The 25,161-nt window shown below is 41.5% G+C and overlaps 1 protein-coding gene across 3 annotated transcripts in view; it reads right to left on the reverse strand.

The window, feature by feature from the left end:
* Positions 1 to 25,161, reverse strand: part of GNG12 (G protein subunit gamma 12) — a 39,506-nt gene that overhangs the window by 6,164 nt on the left and 8,181 nt on the right. For 2 of the 3 annotated variants that reach the window (XR_013987323.1, XM_081008957.1), the window contains exon 2: positions 19,573 to 19,686. The exons of the other annotated variant lie outside the window; for it this stretch is intronic. The gene's annotated coding sequence lies outside the window, so the exon portion shown is untranslated. The remainder of the gene's footprint in view (positions 1 to 19,572; positions 19,687 to 25,161) is intronic. 3 annotated transcript variants of the gene reach the window in all.

The following is a 25,161-nucleotide window of genomic DNA, read 5'->3' on the forward strand; positions in this document are numbered from 1 at the left end:
GAATGGACCTCCAGAACAAATTAAGTTCTTAACCTGAGGTACCACTGTACACTGAATTCCTCACCTTTTCCTCCCCTTCACAATCCAAAGCAGAAATATTACTTCCTTTCCTTTTTAAGGTTTGGGGTGAATGTGGCAGATCACGCTAACAGCACTTTATTATCTTAATCATTTGCTCAAATGCACAACTTTGTTTCTACTTATCTTTTCAATATTCAAGTTCTAATAGACCCACTTCCCCCCATTTAAATTTGTGTTCCTTCAGAAAATGACAGTGCTAAAACTGATTCAAAGTAATGCTCATCAGTGTTTATTCCAGGGATGGGAAAGCTGTGTGGCCCTCTAGATGTTGGACTCTTTAACTTTTGTCAACCCCAGACAGGGTGGCCAATGTTCATGGGAGTTGTATTTCCAACATCACCTGGCGGTTCCACCACTAATTACTATCCCTAGATTATTATCTGGTCCCATGCTTCAAAGGACCTTTTCAGAACTCAAATATTTCAAAGGCATTTTTCAAAATACCATGTATTTTCTTCTAAATTCTAAGCTCTAAATACATCTACAGAAGGTGTCTCTGTGTTGGAAATCTGCAGTGATGTGAGAATATAAGTGATTCAAAAGCAGAAGAAAGATACTACGGTTTTTTTTTTAAAAAAAAATCAAATCCCTTTTCTTTAGCCAATCCAAACAGTATTGTTCCTCACTTTTAGACTTGACTGCATAGCCGAGAACAAGAGTTCAAAGCAGCAACTGAGTCACAGGGTTTTAACAATCCTACGACTGGCTGCCTTCCAATGAATCGTCAAGACTTTGATCATCGTGTTTAGCCAAAGCCTGACCACAGTAGCACATGACAGCCTCTGCAATGGCATATGAGTGGCTAAATGCAATTCCTGAACAGATTTCAAGGTTATATCTGAAATGGTGCCAAATACTAAAACGTTTACTGATAGTTACGTGCGTAGATGCTCTGTTACAGCCAAACTCTATGAAGTAATAAACAAGATTCTTGCATCTTGTGTAAGCAAACAGAAAAAACACAGAAAAACAATAACAATACCAAGTCTGGCTCTGACTGGCAAAGACAAAAAATCCCAACTCCTAAAACCAAACTGCAGCACAAAGACATTATCAGTCTGAGCTCAGGCTGGTACTTTCACCCTTTTGCAGTTTACAGTAAGGTGTAAATCACTTAAGGCTTTGAAAATATTTTTTCATCACTATATTCCCAATAGTGCATTCTGTTACAGCTCCCCCCCCCCCAGTAATACTAACACTTTGTATGTTGTAAACCTACTGAATTACGGAGCTGTCTTCAAAAGCCATAGCCTTATTGAGATGTCCAACTCAGTCAAGGGGGAGATTCTTAATGGGCATCCAAGATTAGTAATGGATTTTATGTGGGCTAACAAACTGAAGTTTTGTCCAAGCGGCAGAAGATCAGCTAATCCAGCAATAAGGTTTTGGCCCTCTAAAAACCATGTTGACTTTTAATTAGGCAGTAAACGGGTGGCGCTGTGGGTTAAACCACAGAGCCTAGGGCTTGCCGATAGGAAGGTTGGCAGTTCGAATCCCCGTGATGGGGTGAGCTCCCATTGCTCGGTCCCTGCTCCTGCCAACCTAGCAGTTCAAAAGCACGCCAAAGTGCAAGTAGATAAATAGGTACCGCTCCAGCAGGAAGGAAAACAGCATTTCCATGTGCTGCTCTGGTTCGCCAGTGGCTTAGTCATACTGGCCACATGACCCGGAAGCTGTACGCCAGCTCCCTCGGCCAATAAAGCGAGATAAGTGCCGCAACCCCAGAGTGGTCCGTGACTAGACCTAACGGTCAGGGGTCCCATTATCTTTACTATTACCCAGCCCCTTTTTCTGTCTTGCTTGTTTTTAGTTGTTGTTTTATTACTTATTAGATGCATTTACCCCTTTTGATCATTATGAGACACCGGCACTCTAAAAGCCACCTACACTGGCACAGCTAGTTTTTCTTGTGAACACATGCCAATTCTGTGCATATGACACCTATAGAAAAAGAGCAGGGGCTCCATAACAAAACATGTACACAAGTACACAGCCAGTATAATCCATGAGAAATAGTGTCCAGAAGGGAGGGAGGACTGTAATCCAAAGTCCTGCAGTAAGAACATGTATTAACGGGATCAGCTGCAGTGTAGGTGGCTATTAGAGTATCAGATCTCAGCAACGGCTTGTGCCAGACTGCACGAATGTGTCATCGTCCAAGCTTCCTGGCAGCAAATTCAGTTCCTACCCCTTCCTAGCAAAGTAATCTCTCTGTGGGTTGGAGGTGAGAGGGAATGCAGCATAGGACATGCTGTTATTTATAAGGGAAGGGAGGGCCACTTTCAATTTGTTTTTTGTTTTCGTTAGGAAATCTCATCTGATGAACTTGGTTCACTTTAGAAAGCCAGAGAAGAGCGCTCACTACTGCAAGCAAACACCCCAGCCTTAATGGTGACATACACGAGGGTCACTAATTGTGCAGTGCAATAGCTTTTGCGTAGCTTGCATGCCAGACCAATGCCGCAAGTTGTGATGGCAGCTCGCCACACCCGAAGTTTCAGCTCCGACTGAGTCACTGGCTGCCTCCATAATCCTGAACAGCAAAGGATAGGCATGTTAGGTTAAAGGTCTTCTGATAAAAACTCATTTCATAAAAAATGTGGGGAACTAGAACAAAAAGCCTTGTGGCACCATAAAGCCTATCACATTTTTTTTGTTTGCTTTCTATGATTAGTTTTTTAATGGTGCCACAAAACTCATTCGTTCTTTTTGCTAGAGCAGCCTAACATGGCTACCCCTCTCAAAACGGGGAACCAGGACTGTATGCATACCAGATATTTAAAGCCCCTCTCCCCTGGGAACTGTAGTTTACCTCTCAAATAGCTATGGTTCCCAGCACTCTTAGCAAACTACACTTCCCAAGATTCTGTGTGTGTGGGGGGGGTGTCTTCCAAAGCATTCCAATCCATTTTTTCTCTCTGCCCAGTTTGCCTCTCTCCAAAGACTTTCACCATTTCAAGCTGTTCCTCATTTGGCTTGGGGTGGGGGTTGGAATTTTTTTTTAAAAAGTATTTGCTTGTAATTCCACAAAACATGGAGTTCTCTCAAACCTACCAATAGATGCTGCTGCCATTTTGGCTACATAAAGCTCAGCATTTGGACAATGAGATCATTGTTAGATTTGGGATCTAAGGGGTACTCTTGCCGCTGAAACTTACTATAAAACTGGAGGCATAGAAAACGGCTATACAATACATTTATTGCAAAACCGTAGTCCTGTTCTGCAGAGGAGACCCTGAGCTGATTGGGATCCCATACAGAGCTAATGCTATTGCAGTGGTATGAGTGATGGAGTGGAGGAAGGGATGGTGTCAAATTATGCCAAGTACTGCAGCTCTACCATTTGACCTAATGAACTGCTTTTACCACTGGAATTTGGACAATTAATCAGAAATTGCTCATTTCCAGATATATGGATGATAAGGCTGCTCAGAGCAACCGTTTTGTTTTTCCAAAAACAAAAACTTTAGTCACTGAAGAATGCATAATACCATGTACATTTTTTGTGTGTGGAAAGGATAAAACGTTAAAATCTTACTGACTCGCTTTAGAAGTTCTGCTAGCTATGCATGTAAAACGCTTGAGTACCACAGAATCAGGAGTGCATGCAGTTCACAGACAAAAAAAACAACCCCTGTAACAAGATCACATTTCCTGTTGTGAAACTAAGTAAATAAAAGTCTGAATGCCGGCTGCCCCAGCGTGCGTAATCAGGACGGTCTTCAAAAGACTCCTTACCAGAATTTCGACTGCCCACTGCCAAAGTTCTCTTGCCACTGTCCCAAGGGCAGCACCTGAACCAGTAAGTTTATAATTCTACCAGTAACACAGTCAGTATAACTATACTACTCTCTGGCCAGTTGAGTCAGGGGGATAAACATTACCAGACAGTGACTTGTCACTATTAAAAAAAACAACAACAACAACTTAGAAGGAGACATTGCTTTCACAGGGCAGAAAATCTGGCTGTGTGCCCATTCACGACTTCTCCAGTACTCTAAAACCACAGGGCATAATGCATCCCAAGCTCATCACTTTAACATTCCAATGAATTCAATGGAAGAAACTGAAATGCATGCTATACTCTCTAGTTGGAATCTTAATTAAACAGATGTCTCCAATGTCCTGCTTCTAAGGAATTTTACAAAATTTAAGAGTGCAATCCCAAGCACATTCATGTAGGAACAAGTTCCACTGGACTTAAAACAGGATGAATAAGAATCTATATAGGATTGCACTGTAAAGCTAGTAAGGCTTAAAAGGGCATTGCTTCACTGTATTGTATCTAGCTTTTCAAATACCATATTTTTTGCTCTATTAGGCACACCGGACGATTGGACGCACCTAGTTTTTAGGGGAGGAAAACAAGAAATAAGAAAGGAACACAAAGCATCCTGAGCTAAGAGGGAGCGCTCCTCCATCTTCACTCAGGAGGCTTTGCGGGGCTACCCCTGAAGCCAGGAGAGCAAGCGGGATTGGTGCGCACCGATCCCTCTTGCCCTCCGGGCTTCAGCGAAAGCAAGCCTACTGGCTTTCCTCCCACAAGAGCCGTGCGCTCTTTAAAGGGAGCGCGGCTCTTGGGGGCTTTTCTGGGAGGTGGGGGAAGGGACAGAGCCACGCGCTGGCTGTCCTGGCTTCTTCTTTAGCTGCGCGCAGCCTCTCCCGGGCAAGGGGAGCCTTCATCCCCTGCCCAGGAGAGGCTGTGCACGGCTAAGGCTCCCCCAAGAGCCGCACTCCCTTTAAAGAGCGTGCGGAGTGTGTGTGTGGCTCTTTAAAGGGAGCATTGACAGAGCTTCCCATCTGCATTCGCTCCATAAGACACACACACATTTCCCCTTACTTTTTAGGAGCGAAAAATACGGTACATATTAAACAATTTAAGATAGAATAGTCTAATACCCATACAAACCCCTACCTCTTTACACCTCTTCAATTTACGAAATATTAAACTCTAGTCAATGTGGCCAGAATTTTAAAAAGCACACCAAACTAAAAATTTTAAACATCCAAAGCCAGATACTTCCATTATAGTTTAATTATACAAACACTTTTCGGGATTATCACTATTGCAAAATATATCTCCTAAGAATTTTTAAACACTAGCTGCCAACAATCTAGTCCACAACCTAAACAAAACAAAACAGTTCTGACTTATTTGTGAACATTTTTTCAAGCCAGTTTTTGAAGATCCAATTCAGTTTCCCAAGCCATTTTATTTTCCGTTATATGGGTTCAATCCCCATATAGGCCACGGGTGGGGACACGGGTGGCGCTGTGGTCTAAACCACTGAGCCTCTAGGGGTTGCTGATCAGAAGGTCGGCAGTTTGAATCCCCATTACAGGGTGAGCTCCTGTTACTCTGTCCCAGATCCTGCCAACTTAGCAGTTCAAAAGCACGCCAGTGCAAGTAGATAAATAGGTACTGCTGCGGGGGGAAGGTAAACAGTGTTTTGGTGCGCTCTGGTTTCTGTCATGGTGTTCCGTCACACCAGAAGCAGTTTAGTCATGCTGGCCACATGCCCCAGAAAGCTGTCTGCGGACAAACGCTGGTTCCCTCGGCCTGAAAGCGAGATGAGCACCACAACCCCATAGTCGCCTTTGACTGAACTTAACCGTCCAGGGGTCCTTTACCTTTTTACCCTACCTAGGCAAACTGAATACAGTGGTACCTCGGGTTAAGAACTTAATTCGTTCTGGAGGTCCGTTCTTAACCTGAAACTGTTCTTAACCTGAGGTACCACTTTAGCTAATGGGGCCTCCTGCTGCTGCCACGCCGCCGGAGCATGATTTCTATTCTCATTCTGAAGCAAAGTTCTTAACCCGAGGTACTATTTCTGGGTTAGCGGAGTGTGTAACCTGAAGCCTATGTAACCCAAGGTACCACTGTATTCCTGCACTGCAGGGGATTGGATTAGATGATCCTTGGGGTCTCTTCCAACTGTATAATTCTATGGTGTGGGAAATGGGAGCTGAAGGGTGGGGCGGGAGAAGAGTCAAGGAGAAAGTAAGACTAGCTGTAGCCCTACTGGCAGGAAGGAAGGAAGCAGGCTTGGCTATGTGGGCCATAGGGCACAAGTTGCTATGTATAGAGTTTATATTCTAATCACAGAATTCTGTACCTGTGGCTTCTATTGCCATTGCAAGAGATATGACTCATGAACCCCAAGAAAACAAAAGGAGCGAGTGGAGGATTAATCCAACCAACTCTTCAGCTACAGCCTTCTTCTACTACTATTTATAAATGATATACTTCCTAGGAGATTTTATAGAGTAGATACTCAAAGTACATATGACTTCACCTTTCAAAGGAAGGGGAAAGAAGCATGAGAGCAAAAGATATGACTCAATTACTGTGGAAATTAGATCAGTTTTCAGCAGGAAGAAATGCAAGTGTACTTTCAGATAAATATTTGGCTTTGAGCCAATTGCAATGTAATTACATTAGTCAGAACTCAAGAACAGGAATTCAATCTAACAACCCATACTATCTGCTACCTACCCACCAATTGAAATTATGATATACAGTAATAAATTCTAGTCAGTCAACTTGCCCAGAAAGCTATAACTGCCAAATAGTGCATTTTAAACATCCAGTAGCAGATATTTTAATTATAGTTTAACGCAGTGCTTCCCCCCCTAAAAAAACACGTTTAGGGGTACTCTCATTTCGGCTCAAGAAAATCATCATGTTATAGTTCAAATCGGGAAAAATAAATACAGTAGATGGACAAAAGTACAGAGATTAACAAAATGTTTATGGGTATGCGTACCCCCAGAAAAAAGCACTGGTTTAATGGTATGTTTTTGTACCCGACATTAGTTAACTTCACTGTGCTCATTGGAAGTGTTTTGCTAATTTCACTATATAGTCCAACTGGAGGAAAACTGACCAGACAAGCTTTGTGGAAATGACAAACTAGAGGCTGATATTATGATTTTATAGCATAAGAGCTGAATAGTCATATGCATCATAAACTATTGCTCATTATAATTGTTCCTCCTCTTCTTCTCTTAAAAATAATAATCAAAGAGCAAAAAAACAAGTGCTGGAAGCCTGGATTGTGAAACTCTAAACACTAAAACACCACAAAATTACTTGCTCTTCCCAGAAATTCAAAGCAATTCCAGATCATTTCAAACTCACTCACACATTAAAGCCTTTTCTTTTTCTTTTCATATACAGTGGTACCTCGGGATGCGAACGGGATCCGTTCTGGAGCCCCATTCGCATCCCGAACGGAACGCAAGATGCGGCGGCGTGTCTGCGCGTGCACGGGTCGCGTTTTGCCACTTCCGCGCATGGCGGCATTTTGAGCATCTGTGCATGCGCGAGCAGTCAAAACCCAGAAGTAACGCGCTCCATTATCCCCGGGTTGCCGCGGAGCGCAACTTGAACGTGCTCAATCCGAAGCGCATTCAACTCAAGGTATGACTGTACTCTATCAATTAAGAAACCTTTAGAGAAAGATTTTCTATACATGAAGTATTCAAGTTTCCATTCCATATTTTTCTTTATTTACCTGTCAGAACAGCTAACAAATATTACATACTAAACTGCACTGTGTTCAGCAAGACACATACACAGGGATGTGCATTTGGTGTATTTTTCTCTTAAGAAGAATCATATGCACTAATTTTAGAATACTGTTCTGCTTTTGTTTACAAACTATGTGAAATTTGCCCAAAGCCACAGTGCAAATGTTTAAAACACTCACAGTAGGTTTAAATTTCAAAATTTAAAAGGTAAGCTCCAAATGAGGTAATTAAAGGTCAGCCTAGCTTATTTTACTGACTCTCTTAGACCCTGAATGTACAAGCTACCTGCTGAGTGAAATGCAATTAACTCACAATGACAAAGCATGCAGGAGATTGTGCCTGTGTCGCTTTGTGGGCAGCCTTGCTTTTCACTACAATTACAAACGTTTAGCTCATACAACTTTTCTAAAATCAAATAACTAGAAACTGGGTTCTAACAAAAGACAAATATATAAGACTACAGTTAGTTACCATTAATTGCAAGCTTTCACTTTGGTCTGATCTGAAGCCAACTTGCAGTGATAACTTGGTAACAATGGAAAAACGAGATCCAGTATCTCTGCTGTAAGTGGCTCAATGGCACAAGGCATGAGAATGGGGTTCTGCTCCCAGTTCAGATTTGGTGCTGGGTTCTCTTTCCCAGCCATAATTATTTCAGAGAGCAGGATGGTGCTACAGGAAGGTAAATCAGCTGTGACTGTAAATCAGCACTATCCAATGCATCCTCACTAACTTTTCCATTGAGGATTAACAGTGTCTCAAAATGTGAATAGCAACAATATTCTATAACTGTGAGAAACAATCCTGCGGCAGATTTCACAAAAACAGGGAAACTCCAACAGCGCACTATGTTCAAAAACATATGTCTTCTCTGGGTTTTTTCAAAGGTGAGCTGCTCTCTGCACACTCAGAATGAACCTTGGTCCAGATTCCTGATCTAGCCTGAGTTGAATATTTTTAGGTTCAGTATATGCCACCTTCGTTGAACTCAGCAGATCTGAAAGTGCTTAACTCTGGCTGGATTATGACCCCTGTGTTTAAACTTTAATGGAAAGATTATCAGCCAAGCCCCAACGAAAAATAAATAAAATCAAAACCTCTGGATGACATTGCTTTATGATTGCAGCATAAGCCTTTCCATATAAGGCAATTCACACGCTCCATTTCTGGTCTTGCATTACTCAGCATGATTTGGTCATTCTAGGCTTACTCACTGAGGCAATACTGAAGTGACGAAACCACAGACTGACAGAGCAGAAGTGATTCTTTCTCCAAAAAATAGGATCGTGTACTCTTCAAAATGTTACTGTTCATGCTATTAATACTTACTCCTCCTTCTTACAGACCAATATTTCAGACTGCAAGAACAGAACAAAGCAATTTAGTGTTCAGCGTTTAAACACCATCTTTCAGTGTCTATTCACTTCACCACCACCGTAAAAACTTAAAGCTCTCACTCATTTAAAGACCACTTGATTCTGTCTGAAAGCAAAAAGCTTAGAAGCAGCCAACGATCTGTGGATTCAGTGTCAGACTTAAAAACTTGTATGAACCTGGTGCTGATTCTTTCAAAGCAGGGTCTTAACACAACCCTCAGCCAGGAAGGAGGTGGCCCCACCAGTCAAAAGTTGTCACAGCGCCCAGTGAGTATCCCTGAATTAACCCTTGACCAAGTTTCTGGCAAGCAGACAGGAACCACCCAGTTAAAGAAGAGATTTAGTGACTCATTTTATTCCACAGGAAACCTCTGAAGTCAAGAATAAGTCTATGAACTCCCACTTTCCCCTTCTGTCTTATAATTCACAAGCCATCCTTCCTCCCCATCTGTTCACTAAATGAAACACCTAAAGAAAGGGAAATTCAGAAAAGAGAGTATCCAGCTGCAAAGGAAGACAGGGTTCCCGAACTCATGCAGATGAGGAACCTTGGCAGGTGCAGTTAAACAAAAAAACCGCAGTACTGTTCCATATAAAGCTGCGTTTATTTATGAATTGCTTCCCATGAAGCATCACAAAGTGACTGAATGACACACACACATTGTTTACATATATAATCTAATGCAGGTAAAAACTGGGATGACAACCTCCATTTTAAAAGCATGTTGAAAGGTCTTCAGTAGGTGCCAAAAAGACTGTAAAAAGATGGCAGGTGCCACCACATTAAGCCAAGAGGGGCAATGGTTGAGGGAGCATATGGCTAGGTGCACAGATGCAAACACTTTGTCTATGACATCAGGCTGCATCAAATGAAACCAATCCCACAGTGTCACTTGCAAACCTTGTGGTAGGCACCTCTATGGAGGCTGCATTAAATTCTCTCTTGTACTAAAAGCATGAAGATGCTTCTCTGGTCATGTCAACAGGAAAATGGCTGCAACTAGCTGTAAGCCCCACCTGATTCACAATCCCTTTGTGAATGTTGTCCAGTCATTTGGAATCACAAGAAATGATCCTTTTTGAAGAACATGCGCACACACACACACACACACACACACACACACACACACACAAAAGCTACAGGAAGGACTCCTAAGTGGAGATTGTGAGGAGATACATTACAGTTGTACCTTGGAAGTTGAATGGAATCCGTTCTGGAAGTCCATTCGACTTCCAAAATGTTCGGAAACCAAGGCGCGGCTTCTGATTGGCTGCAGGGTTCCAAAATTGGACGTTTGGGTTCCAAAAGAACGTTTGCAAACTGGAACTCACTTCTGGGTTTGCGGCGTTCGGCAGCCAAAACGTTCCGAGTGCCAAGGCGTTCGGCTTCCTAGGTACGACTGTACTTGTGTGCATATGTTACATGTGTGTATACACACCCACACTTGCTACACTGAATTCAGAAGAATTAAATGCTGTTCAACACTTTATGTAACAAACAATTGGGGGGGGGTGAGGGCTCAAACAAATTCCACGTTTCTTGGAGATATAGTCAACTGATGCTCCCTGTTGTGCATCCTTTACCTTTTAGGGATGTGCATCTAGCCTTCATGTGTTTACTAAAGAAACACCGAGAGAACACCATTGTAGTTGCGACAAGTCATGACTGTTGCATGAAGTGTGAAGAAGCCCTTGTAAACTGGCTGATGCGTCTTGTTTACAGGGCTTGTAATCTGCAAGCTACCTCTCAATTTCAAACAAAAATCTCTCTTCCACTTTTAAGTATTATTCAATAAATGGGCCACATTCATTCTGTTATGAAACAATTAAAAGGTTTGAATAGAACCTTTGGAGGTTATGAATATCTTTGTTTAATGCCTGCATTCATTTGTTGTAAACTTCCGTGACCCTTTCCTGCTTCATTAATACTCCCTGCACTACTTCCAAGTTTCTCTTTCCTGGCTCCAAATCGACCTTTGAGCAAAAGTTAATAGCCCCATAGCCAGGCTCAGCTCACATTCTTTTACAAATGAATTTGGACTACTGAACAGCTGTCACTAAGAGTGGAATGCAGAGGACTGAAGGAAACCATAAAGTATGGCTAACTATCTTTACTGGTAGATTAAAATATAACTTCTTCCACTTTAACATCAAATTCCAGACATATATTGGCTCAGTTCTGATGTTCTTCATTGGTCAGCTGCCAAACCATTTATTTTTGAAGTGTGTACCCCAGTTTTCCTAAGAAAAAAATTCGAAGCAGCTTACAAAATAAATCATAAAAAGCAATTACATTAAAAAAAAAAAACAAATTTAAAACCGCCAATCTAGCAATAAGAAGTCACAAAAAGGTGGATGTGGTAAGAAGTGCAACACCTCTCAACTGTGACACGTGAACCGGCATTTGCAATCCCATCCAATGTGGGCTGCACACTTCTTTTCAGACCAACAGTTCCCCCAAACCAAGGTGTGGCAAAAAGATGTCCTCGGCAGACTATCACACTCCCATCTCTCCTCATAAACCCGAATCCCCTCCTTCGAGGAGAACTAGTGTAGAGCTTCGCCCCAAGGAAATGTAGCTCTTTATGGGGCTTGGAGACCTGAAGCACGGAAGTTCCAGCACTCTCATGGCACCAATACCTTTGGCTACTGGGGTGGAGGAAGCGTGGCATTGTTGAAAAACTGTTTCATTTATGTATGTCACATAGACGCCCCTGAATACAAGATGGCAACAACTGAACACTGGGTTTGTTTTTTTTGTTTTTTTAGTATGCCAAAGACAACTAACAAATGTGCAGCAGAAACAATGGACCCGGAGAAGATATTCAACATATTCCCACTGATAGTGAAATCCTAGTCTGGTAACTACTTTATAAAGAATACATCTAAGTTTAAGGCTACAATGCTCAGCGATGTGATGTTGGATTGAAAACAAGTGGCTTCCAGCTGTACAGGATTTAAAGTTATAGATAGATTAAGATTAAGGATTAGGATTAAAAAAGTTTAAGGAAATGGAAACTTGGTTTTTAAGAGGTAAAATTTTAATGTTATCTTATATTAAGATTAAAGATTGGGATTAAAAAAGAGGGAAAGAAATTGCTGGACAAACAATTTGAACTGGAATACAAAAGAGGGAGGTATGAGGAGGTCCAGAAAATAAGTAAACTTAAAAATGGAGATGAAAAGGTGATATTGTTTTTAACTGTCTTTTTTTTTTTTGTCTTTTTTTTGTTCTTTTTTTCTTTTTTGGATTATGTATGGTGTATCTTTGAATTGTGTATTTCTTTTCTATGTCTTCATGTTTAATCTTTCATTGATGTGTTCTTTTTATTGGAAAATTTAATAAATATCATTTAAAAAAAAAAAACAATGCTCAGCGATATTCTCATAATTCTAAATGATTTTTCAAAAACAAAGTTCTTGTATATTAAATACAGGGCGAACAGGGTGCCAGCCAATGTGAGTCATACTCAAGAGTAAACTTGTCCATTTATTTAAATAGCCTCTGAGTGTGACTAACACAGTGGCTGTCACCGTACTGTCTAATAGTAGTTGTTTGCTATTTTCTTAACTAAATGCTGGCATTTCAAACCATCTGCCTATCCACTTATTGTACCTAAATTCATGCACCCCAAGGATACACGCAATATTTAAAAAAGAACTTAATAGCTCTACTTTAACAAAACCTTTCACTAATAAGCTTATTATGCTAGTTACTGTATATTCTCCATGTTTAATTGCCAGCTACAGAGTCTTACTAATGACTAATTTGTTTATCCTTAGAAAGTTGCAGTCTATTGTTTGCAAGGACTACATACTTCATTGCTCATAGAAGCCTGAGCTCGTGATCTATGACTAACCAGAGCTCAAGCCAAATTAAAATGTAACTGGACCCTACAATTAAGAATACCAATATTGTGCCCATGCCCATTTTGTCCTAGACAATCCCAAAACTCATTTGTGTTCCCAAAGGGCAACTGCCACCATAACAGTTTAGCTTCCCATTCCATGGATCCCTGAATCCATTACACAATCCATTATCATAGATCCCTGAAGCATTTGTATGTTTCTTGAAACAATTTCCAGTGAAGCTCTGAGCTTCAAAAGGCTATCTGGACCAAACTCTGGTATGGAGCCTAAGTCCTCTATATGCAAATGTCTCTAACAAACTAGGCAACATCTCCCAGAATTTATTTGCCAGAAACAGAAAACAGATGGGGCCAAGATACACTACAGAAAAAGTATCTCTAAGACAGAAAATATGTGGCATAAAACACATGCAGAAAGCAAAAACTCTTTGTGAGCTAAACCACAATGACCAGAGCGAAATGGCTTCTCAATTCCAAATCAGACAATTAGTTTTCAGAAGACTGCCATAGGAAACATTCATCCCGGTGTCATGAAATTGGAGGCCCACAGTGCCTAGAAAATGTATGTCACTTTAAACATCATAAATATTAATAATCTTTCCAGAATAAAAAAGGAGGATGCAACACACACACACACCTCAGCCTTTTCCTCAGAAATACTAAAATAGTCTACAGCAAGGAGATTATATAGGGCAGTATTTGATGTTAGACCTACTCAGAGTAGACCCACTGAAGTTAATAATCACAACTAACTTATGTTCATTTATTTCAATGACTCTACTCTGAGTGGGACTTAGCAGAGTTGCTGGACCCCAAGAGGAAAAAGGCAGCCTGAAGTCTATAAAAATCATGTTTCAAGAGGCAAAAAATTCTGCTAGATGTATTATCCCTGTCTTCCCTTATTTCACTCCTGCCTGAGTTTTTTTTAATGAAAAGCTTACTGAATATGAAATACTAACCATTTTGCCATGCCCATGATCTCTCTCTCTCTCTCTCTCTGCACCTCACCTCCTTTTCATTGAAATCAACTTTTAACTGCAGTGGTATGTCCGTTTTCGAATGTCTCAAAAGTCGAAAGTTTTCGAATGCCAAAAACTCGGAAGTAACTGCTTCGGTTTTCGAACGCTTTTCAGAAGTTGAATGGTCTTCCGGAATGGATTATGTTTGAAAACCGAGGTACCACTGTATTTCCCTTTAACCAGAAGGACAAGACATACGGTACTCCAATAACTGATCACAAACTAGTCTAGGTCTCCAATTCACAGTGAAGCAACCTTTTCCAGATACTGTATAAAGTAAGAATGGGAAAAGATCATTTCCCCTGCACAATTAAAGACAGCTTATTCACAAACTGGCATGCAGGGTAAGTTTAAGAGTGCGTTTTTTAAAGGGGGGGGGGAGGGAAAGGCAAGCCACACAAGCTTTCTAGTCTAGACTAAACTCTTGTTCTCTCATTCTTTCCCCATAAATGTTCTGCAGGCAAACTAATTCCTTCAGTGGCATTTTGTGGTCTTTCAGTTATGAATGCAGACACCTGTGCAGTGCTATTACTAAACTCCTGGATCAGGTAAACAGTTCTGCTGACAATAACAGAAAGGAATGGAATCTAGTTCAGTCTGCTTTAGCAGTTGTTGTTATTACCATATAAGATTGGCAGTTTTCATTCTTAAGGTGTTCCAAGACATTAAGGTAAAGGTAAAAGGTAAGGAGATTCTGAGTTTAGTTACTTTCCAAAAACTCTATTTAAGGAGCGGGTTTGATGTGTACATTTGCCTTCTCATAGAAATAGTAAAATTTCTACTCCTTTCTAAGTATTTGTGAAAGCCGTTCTGGTAATGTCCTCTTTTGAAGGTCCCTCTGACAATCTTTACATGAAACTTTTTTTTACATGTTACCAGTTTCGTTCATTGCTATTTGCACAGTGCTTTCACAACCATTTCCTGTTCATACTCACTAGTCTTGTCATCCACAATCCATGATTTAGTGTAGGTGGAAAGTTCAGGTTTCAAAATTTTTATTTTACACAATGTTGGTTAATAGAAGAAAATGTGTCACGCGTCACGGGATGTCATCTCCTCATCAAAAATACATTTTGCAAAATCCCAGGATTTTAAAAGTTTGCTGCTTGTCCCACTGGTTGCAATGAACAAATGCCCTTGAGCAACGAAACTATAATACTGTACCAGACCATGGCAGATTGTATATGTAGTTTTCTCTGGTCTGGCTCCCTTCTAAGTGTTGCTATCACTACAGAGGGAAGCCGAGGGGCTTTATCAGATAATAGGAGACTGGCTGCTCCTTCTATTATTAGTTGCAAAGCTGCGTTAACAGGCAGATTTTATATGAGCTGGTAAAAACTGAATTTGGGAATACCAAAAATGGCATGCAGAGAGACTAGGATTAAGGAGCTCAGGCAGCAGGACAAAGACAGGCACTCCAGGAAAATTCTCTGCGGAGTATAATCTTGTCATTCCCTGGACATCTGGCCAGTTGACCACCAGCCTCTCTCCCTTATGTAAAAACTTCTAGAAAACTGTGTCCAATGAGCAGCTAGGCCAGGGGTAGGCAACCTAAGGCCCAGGGGCCAAATGCGGCTCAATCGACTTCTCAATCCGGCCTGCAGATGGTCTGGGAATCAGCGTGTTTTTACATGAGTAGAATGTGTGCTTTTATTTAAAATGCATCTCTGGGTTATTTGTGGAGCATAGAAATTTGTTCACTTCCCTCCCCCCCCCCCCAAAAAAAAATATAGTCCGGCCCCCCACATGATCTGAGGGATGGTGGACTGGCCCATGGCTGAAAAAGCTTGCTGACCCCTGAGCTAGGCTATACCACCCTGAATCAAAAGGTTCAAGCCCCAACCCTGTTAGGCTCCATATAACATTTTGCCATTTTAAACTTAAATGAGACTCATGTCTCATCAAATAATTATTAGAGAAAACTGATGTGTCACAATGCTGAAAGGTCAGCGACACAAATTAAACTCCCATGTGTTGCTTTCAGAAACGCCTGTAAATTGTGGAACTTGACAAACTTGTTATAAGTCTATCTTGTTTATTCCATTGAGATCCCCTAAGGGAAGTACTAGTCAAAGGAAGAATACTGGGGAAATGCCTACCCTGAGAAAAAGCTGGTTCTCTGCACTTGAAGGGTAAGAGCATAAGAACATAAGAAGAGCGCTGCTGGATCAGACCAAAGGCCCATACTATCCAGCATCCTGTTCTCAAAGTGGCCAACCAGATGCCCATAAAGCCACAAGCAGAACCTGAGTCCAACTGTACCCTCTTCAGTTGTGATTCCCAGCCACTGTTACTCAGAGGCATATACTGTTGGTATAACATACCCATCCTGGCTAGGAGCCATTGGCAGCCTTAATCTACATGAATTTGTCCAGTTCTCTTTTAGGTTGGATTTTTAAAATTCTCAAATCTTTTACATATAGGTCCCCCCCCCCCCCCCGTGGACAGGTAGTATGAATCGGCACCAAGCATTCTGTAGTTCCGCAATGGACATACAGGCTAGAAAGCAAGCCATCCGATGCAATTGCACCTGACCTTTCCGTAACGAGGAATGATACTTATTATACATACGAGTCAAAGGTAATTACGCTAATAAGCTTTCGAAAGCTCGCCCTCCTTTTTTCTTGGTGGGGATCACTCAGTTATTCAAGATGTCAAGAAATACTGCGAAACATTTTGTCTTATTCCCAGAACAACGGGCACAAAGTCCAAAGTTTTTTAGTTTGGTTATTTGTACAAACACTCTTAACGTTAACATGATAAACTATAATGGCCAAGCAGAAAAACTCTGGGTTGTGCATTCCGCAAAAAAAAAAAAAAACCCCATACACTCCTAGAACAAGGTGTGCTGGTACACTTAAAGGTATAATTTGTGTCTCCTATGTTTTGAAATAAATATTGCACCTAACATCTCTGGAGCTATGTGTAGTTATATTCTATACTAGTTCTCAAACCTTTGTGGGTAGATTATAAAAGAGAAAGCTTTGTTTACAGCAGTTGTAGCCAAAGAATATCAGACAAGTTATTTTTAAAACTATCAAATTTCTAGCTGTACACTGAAAAATTCCAAAATCATGAAAAGTGCCCAGATTTAATGAAACGATCGGGGTGTAGAAAAAGCAATTAATCTATACAAGGAAGGTTCAAAACTAAAATACATAATGTAACAAAACTCTGAGTCAGATTTAAAAAACCTCTTCTAAAGGCTATCTTATGATTTTCAAATTTTTGGGACTGGCAGCCCCAAGATTATTCTATGCCAGCTCCACAAATCTTTCATGAACTATAATCTTCTTCATCAGAATAAAAACAATAAGCACTGATTTCAGACGAATGATCACATTTCAGGTGATGAAATGTTAAACAGGATGGATTATCAAGTAACATTTTATATGAATAAACATTTTATCAGAATATATATATATATAATTTTCAGGAAAGGTTTTTAATCAGAATATTATAATTCCTGCTCAGGAGTCTTAGTGGCAAAATCTATGTACTCTTCTGTTCTGACGTATGATTATGCAGCTATCTTCCTCTGCGTTTGGATGCTGGTTGCAGAACTGTTTAATGGTGGATTTAGTATCAGAAGAGGACTGACCTCTGGTGGACAAATGGAAGAGCCAACTCAGCAGAGTTGACAATGAACAGAAAACTACCGGTAATTCCATTTTACATTAAACTAGAATAGATGAGAATAAAACAGAGCTGAAATTGTGTGGTGAAAAAGTCAAACACGTTTTAAAATCAGTATTTATCTACTGCACAGCTAATAAATTATTTGATGGATAAACATAACGTAAATTATTGAAGGGAGAGGGGAACCCCCTAGGCTTAATTCAGAAGTCACAGAGCAGATTGCCAGCAGAACAGGGGACAAGCAGAGGAGCTCAAGGAACCGCTCTGTGGTCTTTCATGAACTCAACTACAAGCAGCAACCCAGGTACTGACGAGAGGGGCCAGCTATGTCTGAAGGACCAATGACAGAAGTTGCAGGGGTGATGTCCCTGGGCCCCAACACCACCCCCTGAGCTTGGCCTGGTGGAGAAAGTAACCCCTGGTACCCCAGAGCTCTTGCTACCAAGAGTGTAACTCGCTGCAATGCCTGCTTCCCAACACACATAGAATGAAATTATTAGAGACTGCCCTTTTAAAGCTTTCCACTCCTCAGGAAGGAGATTGACCGTAGGCTACATAGTGAACATAACAGACTGAGTATGTAAGTACTTGTCTGGAACTAGGAACCCATCAGAACAAGTTGTTTGGTCTCTAAGAATTGTCCAAGGTTCTGGAGGATGTCTGACCACTCGGCTTTGGTGTGATACGCAGCCTCCACAATGGTACTCAATACTTACAGCTGAAGACCAATCGCTAGTTCTACCTTCTCCCAACCACCCAATGGGATCAATCTTGTCAGGAGTACGCACTATCTGAATTAAATATTACTGTCCTCTCTGCAGCTGTAAAGTGAAAACTGAGCAGCAAAACATTTTCTTTGTCTTTCGAAACAGGTGAAAAGTTATATAAACTTTAGTCGAGGGGTGAGAGTGTGGGCACGTATTCCATATGCATCTACACAGTCCTATTTGTAGTACTGTGCAAAGTAAAGGTAAAGGGACCCCTGACTGTTAGGTCCAGTCGTGGCCGACTCTGGGGGTTGCGGCACTCATCTCACTTTACTGGCCGAGGGAGCCGGCGTACAGCTCCCGGGTCATGTGGCCAGCATGACTAAGCCACTTTCTGGCAAACCAGAGCAGCGCACAGAAACGCCGTTTACCTTCCCACAGGAGCAGTACATATTTATCTACCATATTTTTTGCCCTATAGGACGCACCGTCCCATAAGGCGCACCTAGTTTTTTTGGGGGGAAATAAAGGGAAAAAAATTATTTCCCCCCCAGACGCGGGGCTGGGGCGGGGGAAGCCCGAGCTTCCCCCGACCCCAGCCCCCAAACAGGCAGCTATCTGCAAGCCATGGGAGCCCAGCGCTGGCTCCCGCTGCTTGCTGAGAGGTCTGCGAAGCCTGGAGCGCTGAGCTCAGCGCACGCAGGTTTCAGCATGCAGGCAACTCGCCGCAAGCGGCGGGAGCGCTCCCGCTGCTTGCAGAGAGGTCCGCGAAGCCTGGACGCGCTGAGCTCAGCGCGTGCAGGCTTCAGCATGCAGGCAACTCTCCGCAAGCAGCGGGAGCCCAGCGCTGGGCTCCCGCTGCTTGCGGAGAGGTGCGCAAAGCCTGGAGAGCGAGAGGGGTCGGTGCGCACCGACCCCTCTCGCTCTCCAGGCTTCAGCGAAAGCCTGCATTCGCCCCATAGGATGCACACACATTTCCCCTTCATTTTTGGAGAGGAAAAGTGCGTCCTATAGGGCGAAAAATACGGTACTTGCACTTTGATGTGCTTTCAAACTGCTAGGTTGGCAGGAGCAGGGACCGAGCAACAGGAGCTCACCCCGTTGCGGGGCTTCGAACCGCCGACCTTCTGCTCGGCAAGCCCTAGGCTAGTATGGTATTAGTTAAAGGCAAATTTAGAATTCATCACAGAATTGCACTTAATATTTCTATGGAAGATTTGCTTGTTAAACCACCAGGTGGCACTATAAACCTCATCTCTGAATTTTAAAAAATGTTAATTATCTATAAAGATACAAGGAACATCTGAATTCAAAAATAAGGTTTCTGCTGTGGTATAATATTTACCTTCTAGTGTGAATGACAGGAACAGTCTGGCTATTAAAGCACCAACAAGGAATCAGGTGATTAGCTTCCAGTTCTTGCTCTGCGACAAATCTTGCACTTGGCCTTTGGAAAAATCTGGAAAACAGATATTAAGTGGAATGATGAGAAAAGAAGACAGTAGCATCTGGAAAGGAGAGAGTGTGTTTTCCTACTGCAACAGTATAAAATTACTTCTTAGGATGTACAAATTTACCAGTATTATTAGCACTAAACATGACCTGATGAAAAGACCTGGTGCTTTTTAAAAAAAAGGTTTATGAACTGCCATCCTAACACAAAGTTAAACAAAGCAAAGGATGGGATTCAGCTAACCAGTTCTGTCAACAGAAGCCCTGTGAAAGGACTTCTACATGCACAATGGGGCTTTCCCCCCCTTCCCTCCAAAATTGACTCTGGGTTGGGACATGACCCATAACATTGCACAGGGGAAAGGGGCATTGCTGCATCTAGCAAGCTATAATGCTTGCGCAGGCAGAACGAATGGAAGAGTGTGACATTGAATTCCGCCAAATATCAGAAAAGCAGCCTTCGTTAACTCCAAATGAACAGAATGTTTAAGAAATATATAGGCAAAAAGAAAGTGTCTGCAGCAGAATAATGAAGATGTGTTCCATTCATTAGTTTTATACATGATTTCTGTAACCCACACCCGGTTTCCAAATATCCCAAATCCCATGTCTCTTCTCCTGACCCCCAAATATTTACCTTCCTAGAAATAACTGCAATCCTAACTCTTTTCTCTTTCTGCTGCTAGAAATCCTCTCAGCTTCAGAATGTCAGTGACTAGGCAGCACTTTTGTACCAGGAGCCAGAGAACAAGAGTTCTGGTTCACACATTACAATAAGCCAAATGATGGTTTAGTGAGAACCTGCAGGCTCCTGGGAAGGAGATTGTGGCTGTTTTGCTCCTCCCTGGTTAGCTTGCTCCCTTGCTTTACTGAGATAAGCCAGGAACTGACTTAGCATATTGTCGAAATCCAGGGCTCAAAATTTAACTCTCTCTGAACTAACCACAAGCAGTAACCAAGGTCCACAATTTTGCAAGCCACACTCACCATAGGAAGAAGTCACATGGTCTCTGGCAAGTATGATGAGCCCCAGACTCCCTTCTAATTTTGGAGCTGAGTGGATGATCCCAGATTTCTACCCACCCACAAGATTCAGAGGAAACACTGGATTTAGTTTACTCTCAAGAGCACCTGGCAAAGCCAAAGCCCCACTTCCATAGTTTAGAGCAGGTCTCATTAATTAATGGATACTGTTTTGACCAAGACAGATAAAGTATACAAGAAAAAGTATTGAAAAATCATAAAGGTAGTCATGGGAATGAGAAAGCAGAAACAATGAAGTTTGGAAAATGTGATATTTTTCTTCCTGATGTTTAATATGTCCCAGGATGTATGTTTAACTTAAGATAAACTGAAAGCCCAGCACATACTGTAAGCTAAAACATGGCACTCAGGATCAAGCTAGATGCCAAACCCATGCGGTTTTCTTGCTGAATGGGAGGCCACTCTTACAAACAGGTGATCACAATCACTGATCACAATTCTCCAGTCAAATGCAGCATCCAGGGCTCTGTCAAAGAATCAGTGACAAACAATCAGGGTTGACAAGAGCTGCAGTTCAACATCTGGAGGGCACCATGCTGGGTACCCCTGCCCCCTGCCATAAACTGCCTATGAATCTTAACATACAAGCAGTATACACCACCAATGTAAGAATGAAATTCTCAATCATCTTTGAAGTCCATGTTTTGATTAATCTGATTTCTCATCTTGTTTTCTTCTCAATTCTACTTAAATTCCTTTAATGTAAGCTTTGGAATTTTGCATTCAGAATTTATATTTTTGAACAAAAGCAAGGAGAAAGAGGGCACACTGTTCAGTGATGGAGTAAGTGCCTCATATGCAAAATGTCCCAGGGCACAGCAGCTAAAATGATCTAAGGCAGCAGAACTGGGAAAGACTCCCGTCTGGTACTCTGGAGAGTCTTCACCAGTCAGAGATTCAGGCTAGATCAGGGGTAGGCAACCTAAGGCCCGGGGGCCAGTTGCGGCCCAAACGCCTTCTCAATCCGGCCCACGGACAACACGGGAATCAGCGTGTTTTTACATGAGTAGAATGTGTGCTTTTTTTCAACTACATCTCTGGGTTATTTGTGGGGCATAGGAATTCATTCATTTCCCCCCTAAAAATATAGTCCGGCGCACCACATGGTCTGAGGGACGGTGGACTGGCCTACGGATGAAAAAGGTTGCTGACTCCTGGGCTAGATGGACCAGTGGTCTGACTCAATAAGAGGCAGTTTCATACATCCCACCCCCCGAAGATTAATAATAATAGTAATAGTAATAGTAATTGTAATAGTAATTTATTTATACCCCGCCCATCTGGCTGAGTTTCCCCAGCCACTCTGGGCGGCTTCCAATCGAGTGTTAAAAACAAGACAGCCTCAGTATCATTTAAATATACATCTAATACCCAAACACTAGATGCATTGGCTGAATCTCCCACTGTCCAGTTATTTAATGAAAGCATATTACAGTGGTACCTCGGGTTACATACGCTTCAGGTTCCAGACTCCGCTAACCCAGAAATAGTGCTTCAGGTTAAGAACTTTGCTTCAGGATAAGAACAGAAATCGTGCTCCGGCGGTGCGGCAGCAGCAGGAGGCCCCATTAGCTAAAGTGCTGCTTCAGGTTAAGAACAGTTTCAGGTTAAGAACGGACCTCTGGAACAAATTAAGTACTTAACCCAAGGTACCACTGTATATCCTGTCATTCAGTTTCACAATGTGCAGGGTGTCTTACAATTAAAACAATCAAGGATATTTAAAAAATACTAAAAACAACAGAGTGAGAGCAAGAAAAAACAGCAACATTAAAACAGATCTTAAAAATTGTAATTGTCATAAGTGGTAGATGAGCTAACAGTCCCACAACTCAGATTAAACTGGTAATGTCTCCTTTACTTGGAGCAAATACTGCCAAACCAGAAGAGACTTCTTGATTTACTTCGTCCTACTGCAAGTACAGCCATTTTTATGAATGGAACTCCTACTGTGGGGGATATTCTCAGAATAGGTTACTAGTCACCAGTACTGGCATAAAACAAATTATTTTGTGGATCAAAGGCTTTTTGGCATTTTAAATTGAACTTAATTCTATCTGACTTTTGAGGATGCTTCGATCATTAAGCTCCAAAATCTAGTTGGGCAATCTCTTCTCTCTCTCTCTGGCTGAGTAAGATTGTCTTCCATGAACACAGTATTAGCGGTGTATCCTTAAATGACTGTGGAGGCCAATTCTGGATCCACACACCCTTCCACAGTGGGGATGTAGGTTTCTGGGTGGGAGTTGATCATGGTGAGAATTTGCCAAATGTGCCTTCCTCTTAGCTTGTTTCTCCCTTTCGTCCTGAATTCATGCTTCTTCAAAATCCACAATGCCTTTTGTAGAGGCTGTTCTCTAACTGGAGCACTTGCAGGCCAGTGTTTCCTATTATCGGTGCTTATATTGCATTTTTTAAAGATTTGCCTGGAGAGTGTCTTTAAACCTCTTTTGTTGTCCTCCAGTATTTCGTTTTCCTTTCTTAAGTTGGGAATAAGAGTAGTTGTTTTGGAAGATGATAATCAGGCATCCAAACAACATGACCAGTCCAAGGACGTTGGTGTTGAAGAATCATTACAATGCAATTATTGAGACTAGCCAAAGTGTCCACAAGAGTGGCAAGCTTTAAAGTTCTCTAGAACTCTTAATCAAGCAAGACACAACAGCAAAACCGGGGGCAAGGGAGATGAGGATAATTTTTTTAAGTACAAAAATTAGGTTGATGTTGCAGCCATGAGGTCAGGTTGACTTCATGATGGAGACTGCAGGCTGAGTCCCTTCCTGTTACCAGGTTACAGGTATCAGGTTACACACCGAGGATGCACACCATACAAACGATGCTGATTACTGGGCTGCTGTTAGGGCAAATTATATTTTAACTACTCACTTTAAGTACATTGTGATATCTCAAACTTAAATGAAACACACTAGTTCCTGAGCTACACAGACAACAGAAATAAAGAGAAACATGAGAGTCTTTCATTTACCAAAGTAAGGGATTAATTTTGGGTGGTGCACTTGACAACCATCCAAAGTTCATATTAAAATTATTTTAATATGAAAATTAAAATTAGTACCTAGAACACCATCCAAAGGTAATCCCTGCTTTTGCTAAATTAAAGACTGCCAAGTTTCTCTTTACTTCTGCTCTGTGCCTATGCCAGTAACCTCTGCATTTTGTTTAAGACAATGATGGCTAAATCTTTTACAGGCCTTGGGCCAACAATCTGGGGCCAACTCTTAAGGACCAACATGACTACCTTTGCTTATTATTGCTCATTAAAGTATTTTAAAGTTCTAGAGCCTTTGGGCCTGGACAGACTGACAGCATCCATTTAAAAATGTCAAAGGGCAAGAAAACATGTACAGTGGTGCCTCCCAAGACGAAATTAATCCGTTCTGCGAGTCTCTTTGTCTTGCGGTTTTTTCGTCTTGCGAAGCATGGCTAGTAGCGGCTTAGCGGCTATTAACGGCTTAGCGGCTATTAACGGCTTAGCGGCTTTAAGAAAAAGGAAACAAACTTGCAAGAACTCGCAAGATGTTTCGTCTTGCGAAGCAAGCCCATAGGGAAATTCGTCTTGCGGAACGACTCAAAAAACGGAAAACTCTTTCGTCTAGCGAGTTTTTCATCTTGAGAGGCATTCGTCTTGCGGGGCACCACTGTATTGCTGTTAACCTTAGATGCTATTATAATGCATTACAAATACTTCTCATGAAGTCACGTTAAAGGAATAGAGGTAGAAGAAAAGTATACAAGCTTTAAAAAACCCAAAAGTGTTTGTGTTCCCATGCCATTACTAAAAAGAATATGGTTAAGGTCAAAAGGATATTGCAGCAGAAAAGTGGTATGTAATTAATTTAAATTGGGGCAGAAATGGGATAGGAAAACAGCTCTCTCTCATGAACAATGGTACTCAAGTTATTTTGTAGACTAATGAGGACAAATACATTTATACGATATACTAGAATAGACTAGTAAGAGATCAGCTAATGCATCTCATTGCCAATGGTTGATTTATTCCTACAGAAACATTATCAATGTTTCATACAATTTAGATTTTAAAATGCAGAATATATTATTTCCTTAGGAATATGCTGTTAAAAATGTAAGCCTCACATTTACCTTTTGAATAATATCTACTAGATGTAGGAATGTGAAGCAATTATTTAATATAGTTCAAGATGCTATCATCAATATTCATGCAAACACTTCTTTTGATTTTCCAGTATTCCCACGAATTTCAAACACAGACCTGGAACTGATTCAAACAAGCATCTACTAAAAAAAACCAAAACCCACAGTGCAGTCTTTCTAAATTAATAACATAAAAAAATCTGCATTGCAAAGTTAGTATACTGTATTAGGGATATGCGGGTGGCACTGTGGTCTAAACCACTGAGCCCCCTGGGCTTGCTGACTGGAAGGTTGGCAGTTCAAA

Source organism: Podarcis pityusensis, assembly GCF_964106645.2.
Source record: "Podarcis pityusensis genome assembly, chromosome: 6".
NCBI classification, from domain to species: Eukaryota; Metazoa; Chordata; class Lepidosauria; order Squamata; family Lacertidae; genus Podarcis; species Podarcis pityusensis.